Source organism: Papaver somniferum, chromosome 3 (genome assembly GCF_003573695.1).
Source record: "Papaver somniferum cultivar HN1 chromosome 3, ASM357369v1, whole genome shotgun sequence".
Classification (NCBI taxonomy): domain Eukaryota; kingdom Viridiplantae; phylum Streptophyta; class Magnoliopsida; order Ranunculales; family Papaveraceae; genus Papaver; species Papaver somniferum.
In genome coordinates this window covers 43041985-43068028 of record NC_039360.1, presented here as the reverse complement: position 1 = coordinate 43068028, position 26044 = coordinate 43041985, and the positions used below count along the sequence as shown (strand labels likewise).

Below are 26044 nucleotides of genomic sequence, written 5' to 3'. Positions count from 1 at the left end.
ACATCAAGATTGAGATCTATCGTTAAAGATATGGAAATCCATCGATTAAAAAAATAGGAAAAGGGGAAAATAACCAACGATGTAATCATGTAGTACTTTTCCCGTCAAAACATGTGAAATTAATCAATATATATTGTCTCAGTCCCATCACATATAACAATTCATACAGAGGATATTGGAGCTGAAGCAGATGTAAGTCAACGGTAATATGCATTTTATTCTTTTAATAAGAGTACAAACACTTTTCGAATCGGAAAATTCTCAGTCAACTAACTCTATAATTTTCATCTAGTATTGATTCTTTCTTCCCCATTTTTCCCTTGTTTCTTTGATTGTTTAATGATCATTTAATGATTCTATGTTCTCCTCACAAATCTAATCCCTTCAGTTAATATTATAGTTTTCAAATTTGCGAAATGGAATTCATTCAACAAAGTGCTGACTGAAGGGCTATCTCTTAGGAAACTTGTTGTTAGTTTAGTTAATAATGAACAATGGAGTCGTTTTTATACCCAGCTGGGCTATTGATAGCATTGGTGCATATGTAAATTCTATGTAACACGACCTTTGTTTTTTTTTTAAAAAAAATGAATAAGAAAAGGATATGATGTGATACACTTGCTTGCTCCAACCCAACAATATATCGATTTTCAGGTTTTATTTCTCCTTCATGCTGCAAAAATAATAAAAATTTCAATCGCCACATATTTGCATTGTAGATCAGCATTCAACGATGGAGAAGTCACATAGCCTGTGAATGTTCATGACTATAAAACTTAAGCAATGTTATACACTTTTCATTGTGTTGATACATGTTGCATGTTGAGGATTTTGTTCCATAACGCCACTTGTTCTACTTTTAAGATTTAATTTCTTCCATGTGTCTTGTCGACTTGATTATTATTCGTGATGAACTTATAATTTAGAGCATGCATGAAGGATCGTAAAACATGATTTCTGACCGTTTTCTACTTTTTTTTATTGCTAATCTAGATCCCAATTGCACTGAAGATGAATTGAAGTAGGCTCTGTTCCACAGTAACCAGACCATAGTTTGTCATAGGTATTCACAGATACATGTATGATACAACAATATTGGTCATACTGACCGAAGTTTAAGGTGTTGACGTCTACTGATTGAATTCACATGTACTAGATGTTTTAATTCACTTTCATGCATATTAAATGATTAAAAAAAATTGATTGAACTATCTTTTTTAAAAAATATTATAGTTCAATAAATTGTTACAATAAAATTGACGAAGTATATTTCATTCACTGATATGGAATATAAGATACGAAGTTTAAATTAACTTTTTTGTGTGATGCTTTTTAACAAAAGAATTCAAAGTTATGGTGAATGAACATTATTGTCTAGTTAAAATTGATATATCATCTTACATGATTATTGTTAAGTTGATAATGATCTGGGATATGAGTTTCACTAGAAGATTGATTTTTTGCTAATGGCATTGGACATGTTAGGTTTAGATCAAATGAAGAATGAACTAATTTATTTCATGAGTTAATTCCATGAAGGCCATTTCACATGTAAGAAAAGTCAGTTAAAGTCTTGAAAAGGTAAATGTGTAAAGTTTAGGTTCTCAAGTATACCAAGAGAACAAATTTTCGAAGATTTGTTAAAATTAGATAATAATTAAGTCTACAACGAGTAGCACAAAACTTTTATGATATATCAAATTATTTAGAAACCCCTCAAATATAAACACTCGGTAATCCATGTTGGTTTCGGAATTGAGAAACAAAATAGTATATATTAAATAATGCATGAGCCTAAAACAAGTCTAGATCAAGTCCTAAATAAAACTTTAGTTGCTTTTCAAAATGGGGTTTCACTTCTCGTTCTTACTAGATAAAACTTTTATGTGTTTTGCATCTCAGTGGCTGCTGACCTCTAACTGTTAGCCTTCAGACCCAACAAGAAATCATTAATTGAATTCTAAAGATGTGTTTCAAGTCTCGAAATACTTTGGAATCTACTTTGAAATGCCGTAAGACTTGTTCGTACTACTAGTTACGTCATGTTACTTTTTTTCACAGGTCTCGTTCAGATCCATCTCACCTCTTGTGGGCTAGTTGGTCACCCTTTTAGTTTTTTCATCCACGATCATTCTTTATCCACTCAAACTATCAAAAATTACAGATAAACATAGGGAGTTAATCGAGCTTAACAATTCCAGCTTTAATGTGAATTCTAAACCCCCAGAAAATGATTCCAGATCTAAAAATCGTTTATTATCTCTTAAAGTATTTTAAAAGAGTAGAAATTAGTCATTGTTATACAGAAATTGATCATGCACAATGGAGAAACTAGGATTTCATTAAGGGATGTGATTAACTATCTCTTTGCATCAGGCTTAATCTAAAACTTAGATTTGTTGTATCATCCAACATAAAATAAGTAACAAATAAAAAACTTTTGCGGTCTTTTTAATCGTCCCTGACTTTGTGGCTGATAAGCTTGCTAGTTCGCACCATAGTCACAGCCTTATACGTCTGGACTTGAGTTGGTTTACTACCAAGTTAAAGGAGACTTTTGTTAGATAATAAGTGTAGGAAATTTTGGTGAATCGGTCCTTATGCCTTGAGGTCTGCCTATTTTAGTTTTGATTTTTAGTCCAAATAAACACAAAACAAGAAGCATTTCCAGTAGTTAACAATCGACAAGAGTAATTAATATCTAGCAAAGAATTTCAAGAGTAATGAATGTATTTTATTTAAAGGATAAAATGTACCCGATGATCAAGGACGGGCCATCCCAGAGCATAAGTGCACACCCAGCCCAGCTGGCTCCCAAACCCAATTTGTTACGGCCTTTCTTGGTTAAAAATGGCCTCCCAAACCCATTTTGCACCCCTATCATGGATAATATTTTATTTTTTTCACCCCTGTTCAGAAAGCCTGGTCTGTCCCTACCCATGGTTTATGCTAGAGATGCCTCAAATACTAAAGAAGGATTCAACAATTCACTCATGACTTGTTCTTATTCACATCTTATCTATAGACATGTGAGTTTTAGTGAATAACTGGGTTGACTTGTTTGGGGCATTGGTGATGGGTACGATTTTTTTCTGCGACGGGCTTTCCCTTAGTGCCGGTGCAGTTGGTGTTGTAATGCTAGATAGAGGTTTCAAGGATGTCACATTTTCTTTCCCACTGCCGTAACTTACCTCGTCGCGTATGTGATGGCTCACATATTACTTTATGTCTCAACAGACAACCAAGTATATTTATTCTTCCCTCTCCCCCTTCATATTTAGGCAAACCTTGTAGAAAAAATTTGCCATGTTACTTTCACATAGGAAATGTCAATTAAACGTTAAGATCGGTATATTTGGTCCGGTAAACCGAAACCCAGTGCCAAGCATCTTTAACAGATTAATTCCATTTGTAGTCTCATTTTCTATAGAGGTCCAAATCCAATCACAAATGACATTCTCAAGGTAAACCCTCCATTCCAAGTTTCCAATGAACTTATCCATTGAATTCTTATTTTTTATCTTGTGGTTGTTGAAGACTTTTTAATGTTGAATTTCACTCACACCTATGGGTAGAGGGAGTGACCAAGTTACATAACCATTTCCAAAGTCTAAATTGAGAAAACTTTATAAAAGATCTCCTCATGATTCTCTTTTCCGGATGTTCTTAATTGCTGGTCTATTACTGTTAGAGCACTGCTCGGTCGAACTTGTAAGGACCCTCAAGCTCGTCAACGCTATTAAACTAGTCAAAAGACGATTTAGCCACTAATGAATCAATTAGTTTAACACGAACGTTAATAAATTGAAATTAATATAACACCGATCTAGATACGAAATTAGTATCGTTCGATAGGTTTCGAAAAGTTATGCAGAATGGACTACTCGAACGTGTCAATCGGATACCGGAAGAAGATATCAACGGATAAGTACGAAGGGCAAAATAGTAACCTCGTAGCTTAGTTGTGTGGCTGCCCTTATCTTCACCAAGTGTCGTGGAATTTGGTGTGGTCGTGTCAATACCAAACCGGGAAGATAAAACTCAATCTCTTTTATTCTTCTCCATTCTTCTATTCTCTTCTTTCTCTCTTTCTCATCTGTTCTTCATTCTTTTTCCTCCTGTCGTCTCCAAATCGAACATGAGCTTGGTGTTTGAAAGTTGAGTAGCTAAATTTCTATAACATTATGATCTGAGTGAGGTGGTGATGGTGTTGGGTTGATTTAGTCTGAAGAGTAGAAGAAATTGATGTTTTCTGTTAGTGAAGTTAGGGGTTCCATAAAGATTTGTTCTGAGAAGATGTTGAGGGTGAAATTGAAGGTTTGGGAGAAAGATTAGAGATTGGTTTGTAGTGAGTTAAGTTTAGGTCTAAGAATTAAGTGAGATTATGAGTTAGGGTTTGAGATTTGGTAAACTGAAGTTGTTTTGAAATTACAGATTGATGGATTCTAGATGATGAAGAGCTAAGGTTATCTGAGTTGCAGTTCGAATAATTTAACCGGATAATTAGATGAGTTTGTTCAATTGAGGTTTAGAATTGGGTGGTTAGTGGATTCGATTTTCATGAATTATGGTTTCTGAGTTTTGATATTGATTGAAGATGAATGACAAATTGAAGATGAAATCAAGCAATAAGAGGGGTTTCTGTATAATTGATGATGTGGTAACTGTTTTTGATGAAGAATCAGTAAGTTAAGGTTTCATGTTCTTCTCAATTGAGAACTAGAGATTCACGGGGAAGCTTAGGGAATAATTAGAAGTTGGAATAGAAGGATTCGAGATGGGTTTTGAAGATTTGGGAGTATCAGAATGGAATTGTTTGTGAAATCAAAGTCTCAAATGATGAAACTGGTGTTGGTGATGTACTTCAAGTCTGGAACGATAATTCTAGGGTTCAATTGAAGTAACTGGTGAAGTTATCTAGAGGTAATACATTTGTCTGAAAATTGAGTAAAGTTATTATTGTTTTTGCTGAGTTTGAGAAATCGTTAATGAGCAAAGATTGAAATTGAGATGAATGTGTGTGTGTGTTGGAATGGACCTGAGGCTTTGAGAATGACTAGTGTTGTTACTTTAACTGTGTTTGTGTTGCTGGTAATGTGATTGAGTTATGAAAGTAGGATAACTGTGTTCGATAGGAATTTGGTGTTGATTGAAGTTGTGTGATTGTTAATGGACTCACAGTTGAGTTAGATGAATGGGGTATGTGATGGAGATGAAATTTTTTATCGGTGATGATGTATTGAGATGCAACTGAAGTTAACCGGTGTTGCAGGGAATTATTATAAGTTGAGATTAGTGATTGTGTTTGAATGGCTGTAAGTGAATGTATTGGTGCAGAGTTGCTTTAGTTAAGTTTCAATTGCAGTTAGTTTTACAGGTTGAGATTCAGTTTGTTTGTGCCATGGGGTTGGTGTTGGAAATGAATGAGATGGTGGTGATGTTGGTGTTGTCTGTGTAGATGAGTCTGCAGTTAGAGATGTTGCTGGTGCTGAGATGGAATTGCAGGTGATGTTGGTTTGGTAATTACAGGGTCAAGGAGTGGTTAAGGGAGTTGGATTGCATATTTATGGGGTTAATGTGAACTGCAGGGTATGATATTGGAGTCGGTGTTGGGAGAGTGTAGTTGAGAGTAAGGAAGAGATCTTGGCGGTGAATGAGATGAACTGATATTGATGTTTAGTGTGTAGTTGAATACAAGTTATGAACTTCCTGTGGGTTAAAGATGTTGCTTGGAACTGCATTGGCAGGTAAACTAAGTTTGTATTTGTATACAATTATGAAGTCTTGATGGATTCAATGTATTGTTATAATGTTGTAAGATAGTATTTGAACTGTTAGTTTCACAGAACCAACAAGCTTATGCGATATAGACCTGTCAGCTGTCTAGCTAGATGATTCTCAGACTTAGTTAATCTGTTTTGGTGTGTCTGACTGAGTTAACCAGATTTGACTCAGTAGACTTTGACCGAGTCGACTTTGTTGAGTCGTATTGACCCAGTTGACAGATTTAGACTTTGACTATTTGACCCTGGACCTTGACCCGACCTTAGACGTTGACTGTTAGAGACCCGTTGACTGTTTGACAGTTGGTTGATCCAATTAGACTGGGCCTTAGTTTAATGTGCCTATTTAGTGAACTTGGTCTTATAGCCAGTTTTCCTAAGGAACTTGTATTGGACCTTTGTGGTCAAATATAGCCTTTGATTTTTTCTACAGAGTGTAGATATTTATAAGACTTAGCTATCAGACTATAGAACCAACCTAATTTAATTAGTAAACCTTAGCTATGCTAAAGATATAGAGTGATAAGTAAATGGACTTAGAACCATTAGTTAGACGTGTATGATCCTTGTATGAGCCTTTTGGCTAAACTCTTAGAATGCTTCTTTGATTAACAGTTAGTTATTAACAACGATTGATTCAAAGGACGAACCAGTGAATCGTGGATTTCGAGGTAGGCGTGGCTTGTCATCAAAAGAGGTGGGAATACATTTGACTCTTTTGTAACCATTATTGTTGCTTTTACAAAAGTTTATGCTTACAAACTCATGCATTGTCTGTCCATGCTTTGTTTAAATTGCATTGTGATAATTATGTTGAATCTTTGAATCTTTCCACGATTTGGAAATGACTTGTAATGTTTTGTTTGTCATTATGAATTGTTATGGGAAATGAGAATTTCCACTTGTGGTATATAGGATGCGCTCCTTCACAATTATATCTACATGAATTATGTTTTTATGCTTAGAGTGGGTCATCATGGTCTTGGTGATATCAATAGCTAATGAGTGTGGTTAGCACGAATATTATACATTGTTTGAAGAAGGAGTTTTTCCATATACATGTTTGTTTATTAAAGTGACTTGGTCACTTTTTAATGTTTGGGAAAATATTATTGTTTTCCAAATCTTGCCTTGATCACTTGAAAGTTAAATGTTATTCCTACTGGGAACCCCTTTTAGGGATGATGTGCTCACCCATTCCCACTTTCAGTTTCAGAGACAAATCAGAGTTGCGCAGCGAAAGCTTAAGGGTTGAGTTCGCTAGTTGGTTAACTTCTGCGATGTTTATTATGTTGTATATTTTATTTGTAAATTAAGTGACTATTGTATATGTATCATTTGAGATGAGTTCTTGTATATATATATTTCTGAGCGGGGCTAGTTTTGGGTTAAGTTTTATTGCAGATTTCTTAATTGAATGTTTAAATAAATGAGTTAGATTCTTAGTGCCTCTTTTATTTAGTTAATATTGGATTAGTCAGCTGTTAGCTTAGGGGGCGCTTCAATATTGGTATCAGAGCTCACTATTAGATCTTATATGGGAAAAGATAGAATTAGCCAGTGCCAGTTAGTGAAATAGATTAGTTTAGAACTGGGTTGGGTTGTGAGATAAATCTTAATTCACTAAAAACTATCAATAATTAAAATAATTATTTGATTGATTGATTTGTTTGTTTGTATGTATATGCAATGAAGTAAAAATTATAGGGTACACCAATAACTTTAGCTAATAAGAATTTGCGAATAATTAATTTAAAAAGTAGGAACACGTAGACAATCTAATATTATTAAAATAGTGAGATTAGTATTATTGACAGATTTTATAAAATCACATAGAAACTTACTGAACATATTGACTTATACGAAGAGTAAATAAATTATAGTTACATAAATGTTAATAATAACAAATATTATAATAATAATTATAAATCAAAATAATAATAATAATAATAATAATAATATTCTTTGGGGTTTCTTTCAAACTCTGTCAAGGAACTTAAACCTGCTGATATCATGGTCTATAATTGGGAGGACGGCAAAGATGTGTGCTTTGATGTGACTGGAATTTCACCTTTCACTACCTCCAGTACTCGTAACACCCCTCCGGGCCAAGCCACCATTGCTGCAGTGAGTCGCAAGCGCGCGAAATACCTACATAAGTGTACGACACTCGGTTACGGTTTCCAGGCACTAGCCTTTTCTACCATGGGAGAATTGGGAGATGATTTAGTTTTATTTCTTAAGAGGTTGAGCAACTGCCTAGTTAGTCATGATGTTAATCACAAAATAGGCAATTCGTTGTTCCATAGGCTAGGTATCATTATTCAGAACGGTGTTGGTTGCCTTCCACCGATTTGTAACATACACTCCGTCGTCTTGCTAATAAAACGCCCTGAGTGGCTATTTATAATAATAATAATAATAATAATAGTAATTATAAATGCTTAGCTTGTTAGGCTTCCAACTAGTTAACGTAACAATATTCTTTATCCAAGAATAACGGCAATAGTAATTTTAATAAAGTAATGTTAACATTTATCAATTAGTACTATATTAAGCTTAACTAAAATTTCAATAAGGATATATAACAATAAAAATAATAATTATGATTAATTAAATAATTATGGAAAATTGATAATGCTTGTGTACGGTTAAGTTTTGTAAATTAAACTAATTACAAATTAAAAATATAATGTTTTCCGTCTAAACTATATAATTATATAATACTTAGAAGGCGTTAGATTTAAGTAAGTAAGAATATAATGTACAAAATAACTAATTACAAATTAAAAATATAATGTTTTCCGTCTAAACTACATAATTATATAATACTTAGAAGGCGTTAGATTTAAGAAAGTAAGAATATAATGTACAAAATAAAAGACTCGACTTGTTAGAAATCTTGTACCTAAATTATCTTTAGTTTTATAAATGTTCCAGTAAATGATTCGTTAAAACATTAAATTATACACATAAAGTGAATTTATTTTAGCTTGAATGCTTAGGACAATATTAGACTTGAACGACAGTAAATTTGTCTATGAATAAGACTTATTATTAATACCAAAAATCTAAGACATGTTAAAATCTATGTAGACTCCGATATAAATCATATTAAATCAACAATGGCAATATTTAAAAAGTTATACAAATTCGATCTGAATAAATAAAATTTATTATATCAATTTTTACGTGAATGTAGAATTATATTTAAAAGATTGAGGCTTAATGTACCAACCGGACTATCAACTTAAAAATAATGAGAATAATAATACAGCTGATAAAAGTGTTTGGGTAATTAACTTAGTAAGAAATTTATAACAGATTATATTTGGAAATTTTATATATGGTATCAGAGTGAAGTTAAAATTATGAAATATTATAAATTGGCGTAAAAATCGAATTGAGATTATTTAATAAATAAATTTGGATGACTAAATTGCTTAAAATGATGTGAACTATTTATATATTCTACGAAGTAAATTTATCAGACTTACATCAGTCACGATAAAAGTGTAGACACTAATTAATATTAAATAAATTAATACTTAGTTAATCGTAATAAGTTTGTATTTAATTAATCCAGCATCGGGGAATAGTGAAGGTTGTGTTTTCTCTGTTCGTAGGAAGGCATTGTTAGGCTTGGCCAACCTTGACAGGGCAACTGCATTCAGAGATGAACGATCATAGAAGTTTGATATATCGTTTAGGAAACCTATATTCATAAATTCACTTAGAAAGATTCGTAGTAATCTCCCTTGCAATTACAGGTATTTTTTTAAAATAGAAATTAGTATAAGAAACTTAGACTTCCCAATTTTATAGAACTTAAATCAGCGTAATTGAACCTAGAGCCACAAATTTTAGTTGTAGAAATCCATGTAGGTTTGTGCTTCTTTTTATATTGTTTGCGCTTAAAAAAGAAATAAGATTATTCTATAAGGTGGGGAGTTTTTGAAGACCAAAAGGATGGTTTGATTTTCGAGGACGAAAATGATACAAAGTGGGGAGACTGTAAGGACCCTCAAGCTCGTCAACGCTATTAGACTAGTCAAGAGACGATTTAGCCGCTAATGAATCGATTAGTTTAACATGAACGTTAATAAATAGAGATTAATATAACACCGATCTAGATAAGAAATTAGTATCGTTCGATAGGTTTCGAAAAGTTATGCAGAATGGACTACTCGAACGTGTCAATCGGATACCGGACGAAGAAGATATCAACGGATAAGTATAAAGGGAAAAATAGTAACTTCGTAGCTTAGTTGTGTGGCTGCCCTTATCTTCACCAAGTGTCGTGGAATTTGGTGTGGTCGTGTCAATACCAAACCAAGAAGATAAAACTCAATCTGTTTTATTTTCTTCTCCATTCTTCTATTCTCTTCTTTCTCTCTTTCTCATCTGTTCTTCATTCTTTTTCCTCCCGTCGTCTCCAAATCGAACATAAGCTTGGTGTTTGTGAGTTGAGTAGCTAAATTTCTATAACATGATGATCTGAGTGAGGTGGTGATGGCGATGGTGTTGGGTTCATTTAGTCTGAAGAGAAGAAGAAATTGATGTTTTCTGTTAGTGAAGTTAGGGGTTCCATAAAGATTTGTTCTGAGAAGATGTTGAGGATGAAATTGAAGGTTTAGGAGAAAGATTGGAGATGGGTTTGTAATGAATTAAGTTTAGGTCTAATAATTAAGTGAGATTATGAGTTAGGATTTGAGATTTGGTAAATTGAAGTTGTTTTGAAATTACAGATTGATGGATTCTAGATGATGAAGAGCTAAGGTTATCTGAGTTGCAGTTCGAATAATTTAGATGAGTTTTTTCAATTGAGGTTTAGAATTGGGTGGTTAGTGGATTCGATTTTCATGAATTACGGTTTCTGAGTTTTGATATTGATTGAAGATGAATGACAAATTGAAGATGAAATCAAGTAATTAAGAGGGGTTTCTGTATAATTGATGATGTGTTACTGTTTTTAATGAAGAATCAGTAAGTTAAGGTTTCATGTTCTTCTCAATTGAGAACTAGAGATTCACGGGAAAGCTTAGGGAAGAATTAGAAGTTGGAATAGAAGGATTCGAGATGGGTTTTGAAGATTTGGGAGTATTAGAATGGAATTTTTTGTGAAATCAAAGTCTCAAATGATGAAACTGGTGTTGGTGATGTACTTCAAGTATGGAACGATAATTCTAGGGTTCAATTGAAGTAAGTGGTGAATTTATCTTGAGGTCATACAAATCTCTGAAAATTGAGTAAAGTTATTATTGTTTTTGCTGAGTTTGAGAAATCGTTAATGAGCAAAGATTGAAATTGAGATGAATGTGTGTGTGTTGGAATGGACCTGAGGCTTTGAGAATGACTAGTGTTGTTACTTTAACTGTGTTTGTGTTGCTGGTAATGTGATTGAGTTATGAAAGTAGGATAACTGTGTTCGATAGGAATTTGGTGTTGATTGAAGTTGTGTGATTGTTAATGGACTCACAGTTGAGTTAGATGAATGGGGTATGTGATGGAGATGAAATGTTTTATCGGTGATGATGTATTGAGATGCAACTGAAGTTAACCGGTGTTGTAGGGAATTATTATAAGTTGAGATTAGTGATTGTGTTTGAATGGCTGTAAGTGAATGTATTGGTGCAGAGTTGCTTTAGTTAAGTTTCAATTGCAGTTAGTTTTACAGGTTGAGATTCAGTTTTTTTGTGCCATGGGGTTGGTGTTGGAAATGAATGAGATGGTGGTGATGTCGGTGTTGTCTGTGTAGATGAGTCTGCAGTTAGAGATGTTGCTGGTGCTGAGATGGAATTGCAGGTGATGTTGGTTTGGTAATTACAGGGTCAAGGAGTGGTTAAGGGAGTTGGATTGCATATTTATGGGGTTAATGTGAACTGCAGGGTATGATATTGGAATCGGTGTTGGGAGAGTGTAGTTGAGAGTAAGGAAGAGATCTTGGCGGTGAATGAGATGAACTGATATTGATGTTTAGTGTGTAGTTGAATACAAGTTATGAACTTCCTGTGGGTTAAATATGTTGCTTGGAACTGCATTGGCAGGTAAACTAAGTTTGTATTTGTATACAATTATGAAGTCTTGATGGATTCAATGTATTGTTATAATGTTGTAAGATAGTATTTGAACTGTTAGTTTCACAGAACCAACAAGCTTATGCGATATAGACCTGTCAGCTGTCTAGCTAGATGATTCTCAGACTTAGTTAATCTGTTTTAGTATGTCTGACTGAGTTAACCAGATTTGACTCAGTAGACTTTGACCGAGTCGACTTTGTTGAGTCGTATTGACCCAGTTGACAGATTTAGACTTTGACTATTTGACCCTGGACCTTGACCCGACCTTAGACGTTGACTGTTAGAGACCCGTTGACTGTTTGACAGTTGGTTGATCCAATTAGACTGGGCCTTAGTTTAATGGGCCTATTTAGTGAACTTGGTCTTATAGCCAGTTTTCCTAAGGAACTTGTATTGGACCTTTGTGGTCAAATATAGCCTTTGATTTTTTCTACAGAGTGTAGATATTTATAAGACTTAGCTATCAGACTATAGAACCAACCTAATTTAATTAGTAAACCTTAGCTATGCTAAAGATATAGAGTGATAAATAAATGGACTTAGAACCATTAGTTAGACGTGTATGATCCTTGTATGAGCCTTTTGGCTAAACTCTTAGAATGCTTCTTTGATTAACAGTTAGTTATTAACAACGATTGATTCAAAGGACGAACCAGTGGATCGTGGATTTCGAGGTAGGCGTGGCTTGTCATCAAAAGAGGTGGGAATACATTTGACTCTTTTGTAACCATTATTGTTGCTTTTACAAAAGTTTATGCTTATAAACTCATGCATTGTCTGTCCATGCTTTGTTTAAATTGCATTGTGATAATTATGTTGAATCTTTGAATCTTTCCACGATTTGGAAATGACTTGTAATGTTTTGTTTGTCATTATGAATTGTTATGGGAAATGAGAATTTCCACTTGTGGTATATAGGATGCGCTCCTTCACAATTATATCTACATGAATTATGTTTTTATGCTTAGAGTGGGTCATCATGGTCTTGGTGATATCAATAGCTAATGAGTGTGGTTAGCACGAATATTATACATTGTTTGAAGAAGGAGTTTTTCCATATACATGTTTGTTTATTAAAGTGACTTGGTCACTTTTTAATGTTTGGGAAAATATTATTGTTTTCCAAATCTTGCCTTGATCACTTGAAAGTTAAATGTTATTCCTACTGGGAACCCCTTTTAGGGATGATGTGCTCACCCATTCCCACTTTCAGTTTCAGAGACAAATCAGAGTTGCGACGAAAGCTTAAGGGTTGAGTTCGCTAGTTGGTTAACTTCTGCGATGTTTATTATGTTGTATATTTTATTTGTAAATTAAATGACTATTGTATATGTATCATTTGAGATGAGTTCTTGTATATATATATTTCTGAGCGGGGCTAGTTTTGGGTTAAGTTTTATTGCAGATTTCTTAATTGAATGTTTAAATAAATGAGTTAGATTCTTAGTGCCTCTTTTATTTAGTTAATCTCTTGGATTAGTCAGCTGCTAGCTTAGGGGGCGCTACAGAACTCGCAAGCGTTGCTATCTCAAGCTTGTTTTTCAAGTTTAGGTGATCAAAACTATAAGTCTTGATTTCTAGTCTACTTATAGATATGTCTCGAACTAGGATAAAATGTGTAGTTGAGCTTTAGACTTCACTATCTTCATCGATTAAAGACGAAGATCTACTGAGAAGAGCTTGGAAGAACTTCATCAACAAAAGGTATGTGGAGACTAAAACTTATCTATTACTCAGAAATCTATTTTATTCTGTCTCATACTAAGACTAAGTCGTATAGCTATATAGACTTTTACATTATACACATTTGATATTTCGAGCTGAGTTTAACTCGCTTATATCTTTCTCAAAATATGTGTTGGAAGCTTTTTGCTTTAGCTATGTTCATCATTATTCTTGACGAGTTTCACTGGAAACAATTTGTTTGTTGGAAACTAGGTAATAAGTCAAAAGATAAACATGTGAAAATTGTCTTGAAACATCTTACATGATTTGTGTGAGATAGTCATTTATTGTCGACACAAAATGTTTCATATTGATCATTCGATCCATAGAAATTGCTTATAAGCTAATGGTTTGTGTGAGACAGCTATTGTCGTCTTCTAAGAATGTTTCAATGATTGAAATGATAGTTTATAACTAAAATCCATGTCTAGAAAACATCACAATACGCATACTTAGTGCACAAACTGTGTTGGTATGATTCAGGTCCGGAAACCAAGTTTGCATACCAGTATGCGAACGATTTTAACTGTTAAAGTCCGGGAACCAAGTTTGCATACCAGTATGCGAACGGTTCTACCTGAGTTAGGTCCCGGACGACACTTTTCTTACTCGTTTGCAAACTGTCGGACAAGACCAAAGTCTGGAACTTAAGTTTGCGTACCCGTTTGCAAACTAAGTTGGTTTATGTTCTAAAATCGGTTAAGTATGATTTCATACTCATGAACAAATATATTTATAATTTAAGGAATGTAATCTTTTCAAACCATGGCCAAATGTTCATGAATTGATTCTCTTGAATCAATCCTATTTTTTTTCAGCTGTGTCTTGTATACTTCTATGAGAATATAAATAATTGAACAACTCTATGAGTAACACAATTAGATTAATTTGATTATCATTTGATCTAGAAGTGTTAGATGAATGTGGTTAGTACAAAAGTGCTCATATGGCTAAATTCGGTTAACTATTGTTGAGCCGACTCAATATACACATTTAGGTACGTTTACCCATACCTAAATGAAGGTATATTTCATTTGTGTGTAACAAGCTAAGACCATATAACGGTGGAGAGATATTGCTTTGGTTTTAAGAAAACTTAGCTTGAATCTTAAATTAGGATTTCATCTAACGGTGAATATTGATTATTTTGTTTCAAAGTTATCAACCCCTGAGTCGAAGACTATATAAGGGAGAACTCTAGCAACTGGGAAACCTAATCCATGCACCACTGTGTGAAACTAGGTTCGAATAGAGTCGATTCTCCTTTAACCTAAGTTTTTCCTAAAACCATTATAGGTTAACGACTTGAAGACTTCATTGGGATTCTGAAGTCATGCCTAACTATTTTCTATGTAGTTGCATGTTCTGATCTTACTTGTTCTATCATATTGAGTATATCTTCTCTAATATAGGCTCGAGATTTATCTCTGATATGTAAGATATAAAAAGTAATCACAAATCTCTTCATCTCATTCTTTGTGATTCCACAATAACTTCTTCTACTGCCATATAGTTAAGTTATTGTGAGGTTGTTGATATTTCTAGGTTGTTCTTCGGGAATATAAGACCGGATTATAAATTGGTTCTTGTTCACCTTGATTCATCAAAATACAAAAAAAAAATATTGTAGGTATTTCTGTGGGAGACAGATTTATCTATCAGAATAGACTTTTCCGTGGGAGACAGATTTGTTTATAAAGTCTTCGACTTTGGGTCTTAGCAACTCTTAGTTGTGGGTGAGATCGGCTAAAGGAATCAAGTGCGTAGAGTCCTGCTGGGATTCAGAGGCGTACGGAACGTGACTGTACCTTGATCAGTGTGAGATTGGTTAGGACTCAACTACATTCCAGACCGAAGTTAATTTTTAGTAGGCTAGTGGACGTAGCAGCATAATACAGTGTGTGTTCAAATCTGGACTAGGTCCCGGGGTCTTTCTGCATTTGCGGTTTCCTCGTTAACAAAATTTCTGGTGTCCGTGTTATTTCTTTTCCGCATTATATTTGGTTATATAATTGAAATATCACAGATTGTGCGTAGTTCAATCAATTGGGAAATACGACCTTGTTTGTTGGGTAGTAATTGATTGACACTTGAACATTGGTTTTTCATACCGTTCAAGTTATTTCTCATATCAATCGGGCTCACAGATTCATATCTGTTCGATTGCAGATTGTATTGAGAAATAAAGATACAACTCTTGGATATATTTCCTTGATTGAGTGTGACTGTGTAGTTGATTCTCATAGAATTATATTGGAGTTAGTCCATAGATATTGCCAAACGAAATACTAGGTGTGGTCGTTTGACCTCCGCCTTTTCAATTGGTATCCGAGCATACAAACACGCTAAGACCTCATAAGTCTGTATTTTTAGCAATCTGATTATTATGGACAAGTCTATCTCTAATAACGTACCAGTTCAGAAATTACCAGATGTTTTTCAAAGCTTGAATTCATCTGAGAAAACGGTCACATCTAAGTCAATATGTAAACATTCTCTTGATACAAAAACTGTTGATGACTGAGAAACATGCCTAGAAGAACAATTGGATGAACCTTCTGAGGAAGGTGACTCAGATATTGATAGAGATGTTGATGAGGAACTTTCAAAGTATGTTAAGCTTTTGGATGCATTGGAAAATAAAAAGATGACAACTTCTCATGTCACACCTCTTATGACTCCTCTTTTTCGAGAAAAGAAAGAATTTGAAAAGGATTACGAAGGTTTTTATGTTTCGAATCGCTCTTGCGAATCGATCCTCAAAGATTCTGAGGAAAACCCGAGTAGAAAGTCACTTGAATGTGATATTTTTTATCAAAAATACTTCTTGTTGGAAGAGAAACTTGCAGAATCTGAAGCAAGGATTAACTCCCAACAGAGTTGTTTCAAAGACATAGAAAGTGTTTTTCTCTCTCGAGAAAAGCAACTTGAGGCTGATTTAATTGTTGCTCTTGATAAAATCAAGATGTTGGAAGAGGACTTGAAAAATTCCAATACTAATTCAAAAAAATTAACCACAATGATAGGAGCAAGTAAAAATCATCGTGATATACGAGGATTAGGCTATAAGGGAATAAATGCTCCAAGTATTAGCAAAGTGGTAAAATTTGTCAAGGCTATTGATTCTTCTGAACAAAAGGTTTCCACTGGTGGAAAAACTGAAATACCTACACAGAAAGTTAAATTTCGAAAGATAAAAGTATAGCAACCTCCAAAGCATGCACACACGATTCCGGGTAAGAACATTCCTTATGTTTGTCATTATTGCGGAAACAAAGGTCACCTAAAAAGGGGATGTCATTTTCGCATAAGGAATGAGAAACTTTATGATGTTCTTGTTTGGGTATCGCAAGAAGTTATGAAACCTGGATCATATGTTAAGGATAATATTACAGGTTGTAAGTGTCTGACCTTTAGGCAAAGGAATCAGTGCTGTGATAAACCTAGATTTGCCTATAAACGTCATAAGAAGCCTTTTCACAATCGTAATGATTATCAAAAGGATAACTTTGTAAAGACGAAGACAAGATCCGATGCTCTCAATTGAAGAAATACTAACTTGCAAAAGAATAGTGAATCCAATTCTCTTACAAAAATTCTAAAAGATAGTAATGGGAAGAAAGTTCCGGTTGTTCCTAAATGCACTCAGAAGTGGATATCAAAGAAAGTCAATGATGCTTTGAGTGTGAAAAGGAATGATCTCCCAGAAAATTCCATGACTATGGAAAAGGCAGTATCCATAATGTTGGAACTTAAAACGTTCTTTGGAAAGATGGATTTGGATGTGAAATGTTCTAAAAGCGATCTCTTTCATGATAATCCAAAAGTGAAACAGAATAAGCTAAAAATTATAGATGGTGAAAAATCCATAGTTACGGAAAAGTCTGTTTCAGTCACTTGTGGTAAGCAAGAAATTGTTCACCTCAACACAAATTGATTGTGTTGTAAGTGCACCTTCACCAAGTAATGTCGTGCTATGTATACGGTGAAGGAAGCACGAGAATTAGGGCGCACATAATGTGTTAAGCATGATTTTGTATCTTTGGTAAGGCTGTAGAATTCGATTGGATTCTTCTAAAAATGTATGTTTATAAACTTGAGAAAGATTTATGATTTTAGTATTTTCTTAAAGTGCTTATCATGATCCATGTACCTTGTGTATCATTCATGTCTACCTAACCTGATTTGTGTTTAAGGTTCTTAAATATGTAGGGTCGAAAATAATAGTTCGGGATGTTTGGCCTTCATGGAATCATAATACACATACCAGGTATGGATACCATCACTTAAAATCAAAATCTAGGGACTTCAGTTCGCATACTGGTATGCAAACTGCTCCAGGTCACGAAATCCGTTTGCGAACACCGTTTGCAAACTGGCCTGTAGACATCTTAAACTTATTTTGGCCGTAACTTCTTCGTCCGAAATCGGAATGACCTCATTATTTTTGCATTATATTTCTATTTGAATTCTCTTCAAAATGGTGATGAAAATTTCTGAATTTCGTTGAGTTAAGATTGGTATTTGTCCCGTCTCTTGGTTTTGAGTGTTTTGCGCCGTTTCATTGCACTTATACCACTTCTGTTGGACTTGGGAACTTGGATTCTTGGAGTACTTATCTTCTAAGATCATTTGTAGCTTTTTTAAGAATGTTTTTCGTGAATCACAAAGAACAAAGTTCAAGAATGGGCAGTTATACGAATTTCTCTGGGATTCTTGAATGTTCACAATCCTCTTATGTGAATTTCGATGCATGGTCGTTAATGACTTTGTATTTTATTCTTTGTTGAGAAAATATTTTTATACGCCTTTGGTAGCCATTCTTTGTGTAAATCCGTGAGAAAAAGATTGATTCTACCTTCTAAGGGCAAATCATCTTATATGTTCTTTATAAGTTTGTTTCTTACAAATTTGTCTCTTCGTTTTGTTGTCTAGGAAACTTCTTATGAGAATTTATTCTTGTATTTAATAAGTATAACTAGAGTTTGTAATAGAAAATATTGCGATCACATAGCTATTGCCAATAATTTTCATCTTGCAATGTTTTAGATTTATTTATTTAAATTTTAAGTTTTTTGGAAGATGATTTTGCAGTATAAATCTTTATTGGTTTTATATATTGAAAAAATATGTTATGGGATATGTGTGTTTACGTCCGCGAACTATGATAATCTCATATATATGTCAAAAGTTAAGTTTATTGTTTCATTATGCAAATATTGATGGAAAATAGAAAGAACTTTTGAATATTCCGTAGTATTGATATTTCCCTGATCTACTTTTATGTGAAAATATTGTATGGCTTCGTAAGTTTTCTTATATTGAGCAATTCTGATTGAATTAATCTATGAGTATCTCTTGTTGATTAATTTATTCGAGTTTTCTGGATACAAATTCATGTTTCATGTAATTTGTTAATGCCCAATGAAATCCTTCTTTTCTTGTAAAAGTCTGGTCGCTCTTGTTGTTATTTCCGGGATGATATTTTATAGGGGAGATTTCTTAATTGAACTTGTGCTTAATTGCCAAATCTTTGTGGGGAGTGCGGCTAAGGAATATTATAGGAGTTTTCTTGTATCTTTATAAACTCCTTGATAAATACACTAAGTTTCGACTATGTGAAATCATCGAAACAAAGTTGATATGTTCTCTTTTAGTCATAAAGTATCTCTATGATAATTTGATTATGATCCCACTAGTTTTCGTACCTTTGCCAATTTATATTGACAAAAAAGGGGAGAATTATTTTGCAGTTCACACTATATACATATGGTTTACGGATCATTAGATGAAGTATTGACTAAGGGGGAGTGATACATATCACCATAGTATTATTGTCAAAGTTGTGATACAACTGAACTTTGATGTTGTGTAATAATACTATGACACTGTATAACAATATTTGAGAACAATTGTTTTCGTATTGTTATAGCTAAGGATCTTCAACAACATTGATGCTGAGTTGAACACGTTCAGAATCACTGGAGTACTTGGAGTGACAAAGAATTCAAGGAATGTTGAAGAACCAATAAAATCAATCATGTTTTATGAGAAGCTACAAAGTTTATTTATTTTTTAATCCATATGTATTGATAGTTTTGTCACTATAATTGACAAAGAGGGAGATTGTTAGAGCACTGCTCGGTCGAACTCGCAAGCGATTATATCTCAAGCTTGTTTGTCAAGTTTAGGTGATCAAAAATATAAGTCTTGATTTCTAGCCTATTTATAGCTATGTCTCGGACTAGGATAGAATGTGTAGTTGAGCTTTAGAATTCACGACGTTCATCGATTGAAGACGAAGATCTACTGAGGAGAGCTTGGAGGAACTTCATCAAAAAAACGTATGTGGAGACTAAAACTTATCTATCACTCTGAACTCTATTCTATTACATCTCCTACTGAGACTAAGTCGTATAGCGATATAGACTTTTACATTATACACATTTGATATTTCGAGTTGAGTTTAACTCGCTTATATCTTTCTCGAAATATGTGTTGGAAGCTTTTTTCTTTAGCTATGTTCATCATTATTCTTGACGAGTTTAGTTGGAAACAATTTATTTGTTGGAAACTAAATAATAAGTCAAAAGATGATCATGTGAAAATTTCCTTGAAACATCTTACATGATTTGTGTGAGACTATCATTTGATATCGACTCAGGATGTTTCGTATTGATCATTCGATCACTCGGAAATTTCTTATAAGCTAATGGTTTGTGTGAGACATCCATTGTCGTCTTCTAAGAATGTTTAAATGATTGAAATGAGAGTTTAGAACTAAAACCCATGTCTGGAAAACATAACAGTACGCGTACTTAGTGAACAAACTATGTGGGTATGATTTTGGTCCGGAAACCAAGTTTGCATACCAGTATGCGAACGGTTCCACCTGAGTTAGAACCGGGACGACAGTTTGCGTACCCGTTTGCGAACTGTCGGACAAGACCAAAGTCCGGAACTTAAGTTTGCGTACCCGTTTGCAAACTAAGTTTGTTTATGTTCTAAAATCGGTTAAGTATGATTTCATACTCATGAACAAATATATTTATAAATTAAGGAATGCAATCTTTGCAAACCATGGCTAAATGTTCATGAATTGATTCTCTCGAATCAATCCGATTTTGTTTCAATTATGTCTTGTATACTTCTATCAGAATATAAACAATTGAACAACTCTATGAGTAACGCAATTAGATTCATTTGATTATCATTTGATCTAGAAATGTTAGGTGAATGTGGTTAATACAAAAGTGTTCATATGGCTAACATCGGTAAACTATTGTTGATCCAACTCAATATACACGTTTACGTACAGTTACCCATATCTAAATGAAGGTATATTTAATTTGTGTGTAACAAGCTAAGACCATCTAACGGTGGAGAGATATTTCTTTGGTTTTAAGAAAGCTTAGCTTGAATCTTAAATCAGGATTTCATCTAACAATGAATATTGATTGCTTTGTTTCAAAGCTATCAAACCATGATTTGAAGACTATATAAGGGAGAACTTTAGCAACTGGGAAACCCAATTCCCACACCTCATGTGTGATACTAGTTGCATACTAGAGTCGATTCTCCTTTAACCTAGGTTTTTCCTAAAACCATTATAGGTTAAGGACTTGAAGACTTCATTGGTATTCTGAAGCCAGACCCAACTATTTTATCTGCAATTGCATGTTCTGATCTTATTTGTTCTATTCAATTGAGTACTATCTTCTCTAAGATTGGCTCGAAATTTCTCTCCGATAGGTAAGATATAAAAAGTAATCACAAAGCTCTTCGTATCATTCTTTGTGATTCCACAATAACTTCTTCTACTACCATATAGTTAAGTTATTGTGAGGTGATTGATATTTATAGGTTTTTCTTCGGGAAAATAAGACCGGATTATCAATTGGTTAATGTTCACCTTGATTTATCAAAAGGCGGAACAAAAACTTCGTAGGTATTTCTGTGGGAAACAGATTTATCTATCATAATACACTTTTCTGTGGGAGACAGATTTTTTTATAAAGTCTTAGACATTGGACCGTAGCAACTCTCAGTTGTGGGTGAGATCAGCTAAGGTAATCAAGTGCGTAGAGTCCTTCTGGGATTCAGAGGCGTAAGGAACGCGACTATACCTTGATCAGTATGAGATTGGTTAAGGCTCAACTACATTCCAGTCCGAAGTTAATTTGTAGTAGGCTTGTGTCTGTAGCGGCATAATACAGTGTGATGTTCAAATCTGGACCAGGTCCCAGGGTTTTTCTGCATTTGCGGTTTCCTCGTTAACAAAATTGCTGGTGTCTGTGTTATTTCTTTTCCGCATTATCTTTGTTTATATAATTGAAATATCATAGGTTGTGCGTAATTCAATCAATTGGAAACCCGACCTTGTTTGTTAGGTAGTAATTGATTGACACTTGAATATTGGTTTTTGATACCTTTCAATTTATTCTCATATCAATCGGACTCAGAGATTCCTATCTGTTCGATTGCATATTGTATTGAGAAATAGAGATACATCTCTTGGATATTTTTCTTTGATTGAGTCTGACTGTTTAATTGATTCTCACAGAATTATATTGGAGTTAGTCCATACAGATTGTCGAACGAAATATTAGGTGTGGTTGCTAGACCCCCGCTTTTTCAACAAATAACAGACTCATTCACAACCCACATAATATCGAGTCTTTAGAAAAAAATATTTTCAAACCACATTTTAAAATTACTAAGAGTGTGTTTGTTTTTTCCTGACTCATTGAGTCGTCTGAATCTAACTCATCTAGATCTGACTGATATCACTTGACTCAATATGTTTGTTTTTTGAGTCAGATCTGACTCACATGACTTAAAATTTTGTGAGTCAATGGCTTGGTCCCATGAGTCAGGGGGATTTTATCCCTGACTTAAATGGGTTCGATTTAGGGATCATGTCTAAGTCAGATTACGAGTCAGACATGAGTCAAAGTAAAAAACAAACAATCTAACACCTGACTCGAACCAAGTCAAAAACCGATTCAAATTCAAACGCCGAGTCAGCAAAATACAAACACACTCTTAGAGCAAGTCTTATGGTGGAATCCATCCATCTTCCATCTTCCACGCCACCTCAGCACTTGGAACTGTGGATGGAAGCGCAAGTGTAATGGTGGAATAGTAGAAAAGCTATTCTTAATAGCGCTAAAAAAACGCTATTAAGAATAGAGCTTTTTTCTCAGCCGTTAGATTCTCAACAACGCAGTTTAAATCTACAAATAAAAATACAAAAACGCTATTCTTAATGGAGCTAAGCTCTATTCTTAATAACGTTTTTTGTCTTTTAGTGCGTTATTCTTAATAGCGTTTCCATGGATTCCACGAACCATTCCACCAAATCATGGAACCCTGCTTGAATTTTTTGTGGAAGACCCCAATTAAAAATCATAGACTTGACATTCCATGAATTTTCCTTGGATTCCACCATAAGACTTGCTCTAAATGGTGAATACTTCGAAGTATTGAAGTCTGAAACATTTTCTCTCATTTTCAGCCTCATATATGTGCCACCGGGAGTTGGGGATTCAGATCAAGCCCAACTCTCTGGGGTCCTCCGGCACAGATCAGCCTCCACTCTTGTGGGCCAATTGGTCCCACCTTTCTATTTGTTCGTCTGGAGTCATTCTTTCTCCTCTCAAACTATCAAGGTAAGACTTACAGAAACATCCCCAACCTAATTAAATCCGACCAGAACCTTAGCGATTGTCGAACAAAGCTGAAGAACAGTCACCCAACAGGAACAAGATAAAGCTCCAGCCTCGAAGTAAGTAATTTATTGCGGCGCTTCTGTCTGATTTTTGATTTTTAAACCGAAATTATCTTAAAATTTGTTAGTTTAATTTGATTTTACAAATGCACGAATTTTCTTGCTTAATCATGTAAATTTGAAACGAAAAGGGTGAGTAAAATTGAAGTTAATTGAAGGATTTTTAATACAGGGTTTTATTGTTTTCAAAAGTTTTGTTTCAGAAATTGAAATTGAATAAATTTGTGATTTTTAATAATTTTGGCTGTACAAGTTTCAATTTTTTTCTATTTCTGTAAACTTAGCTCTACTCTTGTCACAATGTCTATATGATTTTTCTCTAACAGAGATTATAGATTCAGTAACAAGAGAACAACAGCTGTTCAACAGGAAAGTTGAACTGATATTCAAGTATAGGTGGTGTTGACAAATTTATTCTGTAAGCAGTTTTTCAGAAATACATCCAGATATACCTAATAAAATCTCGATTATATGCTGCTTAGAATGTCGTGGCATGTTAGGCTATGTAGAGAAACTATGGTCAGCCTAAATGAGGCCTACTAGAACTTTGAAACTAATCTATAAGAGATCGACTTTTATGCTTGCTTAGTTGTCGACATGCTAAAGCAGAATTCTGTTCTTCATTTGATTCAGTGCTGTGGTTGTAAGTATTCTTACATTGTCGTCTGTATTTTTTTATATATTAGAAATAGAGGAGCTCATACTCATGGAAATGTCGTCTGGCATGTCGTTCAACCATCTGTTTAATTGCCCAGTAATGCTTTTAAAAACTTTGTATTGACATTCAACTCATGCAGTTCAAACTCTTTACAGGTGAAATCTTTTGAACCAAGATTACGTTGTTCCTCAAACTTGTCTAGAGTAATTCTAACTTATTGGGAATTCTGAGAACGACCTTTGGATAGATGGCTGGACATGTTCCGTCTACATTCGAGGGAAATTTTATACAAGGGATGGCACGTCGTGGTCCATTTCCTGCTCACCACCCTTTGGAGCGTCGTCATCCGAGCGAGCGTGAGCTCCTGGAGAACAAGCTGGCTGCTCAAAAAGCAGATATAGAGCGATACACTATGGAAAATCAGAGATTGGCAGCTACTCATGTTTCCTTAAGACATGAACTTGTTGATGCTCAGCAGGAAATGCAGAAGCTTCAGGCTCACATTAGAAGCATCGGAACAGAAAGTGATATTCAGATTAGACTTTTGGTGGATAAGATAGCCAAAATGGAGGAGGATGTTAGGGCTGGGGAGAGTATTAAGAAAGAACTGTTACAGGCACATATGGAGGCAAAAGCCCTAATTGTTGTGAGGCATGAGCTTAATGCTCAAATTAAACATGCTACTCAGGAATTATAGGAGACACAGTCTGAGGTCAAATCATTACCAGAACTCCATGGGGAGCTTAATAGTTTGTTCCAAGAACACCAGAGATTACGGTAAGTAAAGCGAAACCCCAACCCTTGTATAATCTAGTTACTGGTCAGATTATCCTCGTTTATAAACTAAGTATAAATATTGCATTTGTGCTATTAGGTATACCTTCAAAATCAGTTTTTACTTTACAGTTCCTTGGGAGCAAACCGTTTGAGCCTAACACAATTTCATGTCCTTGATGTCTGGATGAAGGGTCACGTTTGAATCCGAAAAGGGTTTGAACGTGGAGCTAGTAGAACAATTGCAAAGAATGGAGAACATTATGATGTCAATGGCAAAAGAAGTGGAGAAGTTACGTGCCGAGGTGGCCAATGCAGAAAACAGAGCTTATGGTACTCCCTCCCTGCCTCTCTCTCTCTCCATCCCAATCGATCAGTAGACTAAAAAATACTATTAGTGTCTCTGTTTAGCTTCTAAATTAATCTATAAGAAATGCTTGATCTGTAGACTCCTTTTTGAGTTTATCTTAATTCTGGGTTTTTTTATAAACTCATCCTATTAATATTTGTTACATCTAGCAGCACCAAATGCGTATGGAGCAGTTTTCGGAAACCAAGATCCTTACACAGCACTCTCTCCTCCCCTCCTTCACTCCTACCTCCCCCTCCTTTACTCCTACCTTCGCCTCCACCTCCTTCTCTGCCGCCTCCACCTCCTCCACCTCCACCATCTACTCCGCCGCCATCTACGCCAGGGATTGCAGCCCAAGTTGATGATGGCTACAATGGGAATCCTATACAGACTGGTGGTGGGACATCAGGTGATGCACAAAATGTATACGTGAGGGGCGGCATTACCGCCCTTGCTGGTTCTGCTAGAAGTAGCAATGGTGGTGGTGTTGTTGGTGCTGGGGGTACTGCAGTAAGGAGCGGATGCGAAAGATGAAATGATGGCCTTCTTCCCACTCAACTCTTCGAGGTAAATGTAAAAATGCGTAATATTATGGGCAGTATGTAAAGTTCTCCAAACTAATTTATATTGTTTGACTTGGTGTAACTGTGTTATAATGAAAATTCAATTTACCACTGAGCTAGATTATCTTTTACATTCGTTCTTCGGCATAACTAGCAATTCATAATTATAGCTCAAATAATAGATTTATGTCTGTGCTCTAGTTGTATTGCATTCTTAGTGTGCATTAGCTAGTCACTTGAGTGGCTGTTAATTTATATTTGTATGTAAACACCATGGATGTGTTGAAGTGAGATAGTATTACATTCCTGGCGTGCATTA

The 26044-nt window shown here is 34.6% G+C and overlaps 1 pseudogene; it reads left to right on the top strand.

Annotated features, from left to right (window-relative positions):
- Positions 1-23227: 23227 nt before the first annotated feature.
- On the top strand, positions 23228-25833 carry LOC113361194 (annotated as a pseudogene).
- Positions 25834-26044: the final 211 nt, after the last annotated feature.